The 5951-nt window shown below is 42.0% G+C and overlaps 1 non-coding gene across 1 annotated transcript; it reads left to right on the top strand.

The window, feature by feature from the left end:
- Window positions 1–3184: 3184 nt before the first annotated feature.
- Window positions 3185–3256, top strand: Trnad-guc (transfer RNA aspartic acid (anticodon GUC)). The gene has a single exon. It is a non-coding gene; the product is annotated as a tRNA-Asp (tRNA).
- The last annotated feature ends 2695 nt before the right edge of the window (window positions 3257–5951 follow it).

A 5951-nucleotide genomic window follows, 5' to 3' on the forward strand; every position in this document is an offset into this window, starting at 1 on the left:
TTTTTAAACATAAGAACATTCACCGGTATACTTGGGAAGGCAGGGGAACCAGATCTGTCACTGACTATATAATAACAGATCAGGAACTCAGGAACGCTGTGAGGGACACACGTGTATTCAGAGGATTCTTTGATGACACTGATCATTATTTAATCTGCAGTGAAATTGGGATTGTGAGGCCGAAACTGCAGGTCAGGTCCATATGTAGGAGGATAAGAGTGAAGAAACTTGAGGATAAGGAAATCAGGCACAAGTACATAACAGCGATCTCAGAAAGGTACCAGTTAGTTGAATGTAGTCAATTACAGTCATTGGAAAAGTCAAGGCAGCCTGTAAAAGTAAAAAGAAGACGTATCAAGAATGGCTACATACTAGAACTCAGGTAGACATAGAAAGTTATGTTGAAGAAAGAAACAAAGCCAAATAGATAATTGCGGAAGACTTTGGAAACAGGTTGGAGACTATAGGTCAAGCTGCTGGAAAACCATTCTGGAGAGTAATCAGCAGTCTTCGAAAGGGAGGTAAGAAGGAAATGACAAGTATTTTGGACAGGCCAGGAAAACTGCTGGTGAATCCTGTGGATGCCTTGGGGGGAATATTTTGAAGAGTTGCTCAATGTACGTGAAAATACGATCAGTAATGTTTCAGATTTCGTGGTAGCATGGGATATGAATGATGATGGAAATAGGATCACATTTAAGGAAGTGGAGAAAATGGTCAATAGATTGCAGTGGAATAAAGCAGCTGGGGTGGATGAAATTAAGTGGGAACTCATCAAATACAGTGGAATGTCAGGTCTTAAATGGCTACACAGGATAATTGAAATGGCCTAGGAGTCGGGACAGGTTCCATCAGACTGGACAAAAGCAGTAATCACACCAATCTTTAAACATGGAAACAGAAAAGATTGTAACAACTACAGAGGTATCTCTTTAATCAGCGTTGTGGGTAAAATCTTCTCAGGTATTGTTGAAAGGAAAATGCGAGTATTAGTTGAGGACCAATTGGATGAAAATCAGTGTGGGTTTAGGCCTCTTAGAGGTTGTCAGGACCAGATCTTTAGCTTACGGCAAATAATGGAGAAGTGTTATGAGTGGAACAGGGAACTGTATCTATGGTTTATAGATCTAGAAAAGGCATATGACCGGGTTCCTTGGAGAAAGTTATTGTCTGTTCTACGAGATTATGGAATAGGAGGCAAACTTTTGCAAGCAATTAAAGATCTTTACATGGATAGTCAGACAGCAGTTAGAGTTGACGGTAAATTGAGTTCATGGTTCAGAGTAGTTTCAGGGGTAAGACAAGGCTGCAGCCTGTCTCCACTGTTGTTCATATTATTTATGGATCATATGTTGAAAACAATAGACTGGCTGGGTGAGATTAAGATATGTGAACACAAAATAAGCAGTCTCGCATATGCGGATGACTTAGTTGTGATGGCAGATTCGATTGAAAGTTTGCAAAGTAATATTTCAGAGCTAGATGAGAAATGTTAGGACTATGGTATGAAGATTAGCATCTCCGAAACGAAAGTAATGTCAGTGGGAAAGAAATATAAATGGACTGAGTGCCAAATAGGAGGAACAAAGTTAGGTGGACGGTTTCAAGTACTTGGGATGGCAACACAGGATGGCAACATAGTGAAAGAACTGGAAGCGAGGTGTAGCAAAGCTAATGCAGTGAGCGCTCAGCTACGATCTACTCTCTTCTGCAAGAAGGAAGTCAGTACCAAGACTAAGTTATCTGTGTACCGTTCAATCTTTCGACCAACTCTGTTGTATGGGAGCGAAAGCTGGGTGGATTCAGGTGACCTTATCAATAAGGTTGAGGTTACGGATATGAAAGTAGCTAGGATGATTGCAGGTACTAGTAGATGGGAACAATGGCAGGAGGGTGTCCACAATGAGGAAATCAAACTGGGAATGAACTCTATAGATGTAGCAGTCAGGGCGAACAGGCTTAGATGGTGGGGTCATGTTACACGCATGGGAGAAGCAAGGTTACCCAAGAGAGTCATGGGTTCAGCAGTAGAGGGTAGGAGGAGTCGGGGAAGACCACGGAGAAGGTACCTGGATTCGGTTAAGTATGATTTTGAAGAAATAGGTTTAACATCAGAAGAGGCACCAATGTTAGCACTGAATAGGGGATCATGGAGGAATTTTATAAGGGGGGCTATGTTCCAGACTGAACGCTGAAAGGCATAATCAGTCTTAAATGATGATGATGATGTAGGTCCTTTCAGAAATGTATTTCTTTTGTAGGAAGGGGGAGAAAGTATAATTTCATGTAACAGTGAAAAAAATTTTTAATCATAGTTTCATCTATTATTCAACCAGTACTAATTTTTTTCACTTCGTGATATGTTTGTTGCTTGTTGAGTTGTGGAACTTTGTTTTTTGAAGGTTACGTTAGCTCTAAAAACATTATCATTCGTCGACTGTACTTATATAAGAAATGGGATTAATGATATTCACTTCGTGTATGTATGACGACGTATAAATATATCACAAGCACTTTGTCGCTTGCGAGAATATCTTAGGAATCGAAAGGTTTTGCGACGAACTGATTGAGTATAGTTTTCGACTGGGGAAGAAACGCAGTTGTATACAACTGGTTCTTGTTTATAACTTCATTTATTATCACATACTCGCGATACACAATCGAGCCCAAAGTCCTCGTTCCCAGCTTCATGGCGGCCCATCTGTTTCTTCGTTTGGAGTCACTTGGAAATCTAACCATGCAAAAACCATTTTTGCAATAGTTAGTGCAGTTCGCGGAATTTTTACAACTAATTCTTCAATATGTTAAATCAGATATCTCCACTCGCATCGTGACTCATATGTGAACAAGTATGCATATCCTATACTTCGGGGGAAACGTAGCGGACAGGTAAGCTCAGGTTATAGGAATGACGTCACTCGCCGTTTGGCAGATGTTGTAAGGCGTTGTAATTAATGTGACGTTGGCCGAGCAGCCAAATACTGTGGGTTGGCAGTGCGACCGCGTCACGTGACGAATTCAGCCCGATGACTCGACTGAGCAGGTCCGTAGGCCGGCGATGTACACACCCACGCGCGCACACACACACACACACACACACACACACACACACAGAGCGAGAGAGAGAGAGAGAGAGAGAGAGAATCGTAGCCTCATACATACAGTGAACAAAGCGATATTGACGTTCTCGGTATTATAGTGGTTAGTATCCCCGCCTGTCACGCGGGAGTCCTGGGTTCGATTCCCGGCCGAGAAGAAAATTTTTATCACAATAACACAATGGTGGACTGTCCTCCGGAACTGTTGTTGTTGTTGTTGTTGTCTTCAATCCAGAGAGTGGTTTGATGCAGCTCTCCATGCTACTCTTTCCTGTGCAAGCTTCTTCATCTCCCAGTATCTACTACAACGTATATCCTTCTGCACCTGTTTAGTGCATTCATCTCTTGGTGTCCCACTACGTTTTTTACCCTTCACGCTGCCCTCCAATGCTAAACTGGTGATCCCTTGATGCCTGCCGGCCGCAGTGGCCGAGCGGTTGTAGGCGCTTCGGTGTGGAACCCCGCGAGCGCAACGGTCGCAGGTTCGAATCCTAACTCGGGCATGGATGTGTGTGATGTCCTTAGGTTAGTTAGGTTTAAGTAGTTCTACAACTGCTAGAAACGTAGGTTTGCCTTTCTTCTAAGATAAGTTGTAGAGTCAGTATTGCCTCACGTCTTCCAACATTTCTATGGAATCCAAACTCATCTTCCCCGAAATCGGCTTCTACCAGTTTTTCCATTCGTCTGTAAAGAATTCGCGTTAGTATTTTTCAGCCTTCGCTTATGAAAGTGATAGTTCGGTAATTTTCACATCTGCCAACACCTGCTTCTCTTTGGGATTGAAATTATTATACTCTTCTTGAAGTCTGAGGGTATTTCGCATGTCTCATACATCTTACTCACCAGATGGTAGAGTTTTGTCATGACTGGCTCTCCCAAGGCCGTCAGTAGTTCCAATGGAATGTTGTCTACTACGGGAGCCTTGTTTCGACTCAGGTCTTTCAGTGCTCTGTCAAACTCTTCGCGCAGTATCATATCTCCTATTTCATCTTCATCTAGATTCTCTTCCATTTCTATAATATTGTCCTGAAGAACATAGCCCTTGTATAGACCCCCTATATACTCCTTCCACCTTTCTGCTTTCCCTTTTTTGCTTAGAACTGGGTTTCCATCTGAGCTCTTGATATTTATACAAGTGGCTCTCTTTTCTCCAAAGGTCTCTTTCATTTTCCTGTAGGCAGTATCTATCTTACCCCTAGTGAGGTAAGCCTCTACATCCTTACATTTGTCCTCTAGCCATCCCTGCTTAGCCATTTTGCACTTCCTGTCGATCTTATTTTTGAGACGTTTGTATTCCTTCTTGCCTGCTTCATTTACTGTATTTTTATATTTTCTTCTTTCATCAATTAAATTCAATATCTCTTCTGTTACCCGAGGATTTCTACTAGTTCTCGTCTTTTTACCTATTTGATCCTCTGCTACCTTCACTATTTCATCTCTCAAAGCTACCCATTCTTCTTCTACTGTATTTCTTTCCCCCATTCTTGTCAATCGTCCCCTAATACTCTCCCTGAAACACTGTACAACCTCTGGTTCTTTCAGTTTTTCCAGGTCCCATCTCCTTAAATTGCTACTTTTTTGCAGTTTCTTCAGTTTTAATCTACAGTTCATAGCCAATACATCTGCCCCTGTAAATTTCTTACAATTTAAAACCTGGTTCCTAAGTCTCCTTCTTACCATTATATAATCTATCTGAGACCTTTCAGTATCTCCAGGGTTATTCCACATATACAACCTTGTTTCATGATTCTTGAACCAAGTGTTAGATATGATTAAGTTATGCTCTGTGCAAAATTCTACTAGGCGGCTTCCTCTTTCATTCTTTACTCCCATTCCATATTCACCTACTATGTTTCTTTCTCTCCCTTTTCCTACTCTCGAATTCCAGTCACCCATGACTATTAAATTTTCGTCTCCCTTCACTAACTGAATAATTTCTATTATCTCATCATATATTTCCTCAATTTCTTCATCATCTGCAGAGCTAATTGGCATAGAAACTTGTACTACTGTAGTATGCATGGGCTTTGTGTCTATCTTGACCACAATAATGCGTTCACTATGCTGTTTGTAGTAGCTTACCCGCATTTCTATTTTTCTTTTTTATTAAACCTACTCCTGCTTTATACCTATTTGATTTTGTATTTGCAACCCTGTATTCACCTGACCAAAAGTCTTGTTCCTCCTGCCACCGAATTTCACTAATTCCCAGTATATCTAACTTTAACCTATCCATTTCCCTTTTTAAATTTTCTAACCTACCTCCCCGATTAAGTGATCTGACATTCCACGCTGCGATCCGTAGAATGCCAGTTTTTTTCCTCCTGATAACGACATCCTCTTGAGTAGTCCCCGCCCGGAGATCCGAATAGGGGACTATTTTACCTCCGTAATGTTTTACCCAAGAGGACGCCATCATCATTTAATCATACAGTAAAGCTGCATGCCCTCGGGAAAAATTACGGCTGTAGTTTCCCCTTGCTTTCAGTCGTTCGCAGTACCAGCACAGCAAGGTGTTGGTTATTGTTACAAGGCCAGATCAGTCAGTCATCCAGACTGTTGCCCTTGCAAATACTGAAAAGGCTGCTGCCCCTCTTCAGGAACCACACGTTTGGCTGGCCTCTCAACAGATACCCCTCCGTTGTGGTTGCTTCTACGATACGTCTATTTCTATCACTGAGGCACGCAAGCCTCCCCACCAACGGCAAGGTCCATGTTTCATGGGGGGGGGGGGGGGGGGGGGTCCGGAACTAAAGGAAACGTAATCAGGCTCCACAGCCGACATATTTCTGTAAATCCTCCCCAGTTTTCGTAAGTAGGTTCCAGAATATTTTTACGTAATTGACACAGTAT

This window comes from Schistocerca gregaria, chromosome 9 (genome assembly GCF_023897955.1).
Source record: "Schistocerca gregaria isolate iqSchGreg1 chromosome 9, iqSchGreg1.2, whole genome shotgun sequence".
Classification (NCBI taxonomy): domain Eukaryota; kingdom Metazoa; phylum Arthropoda; class Insecta; order Orthoptera; family Acrididae; genus Schistocerca; species Schistocerca gregaria.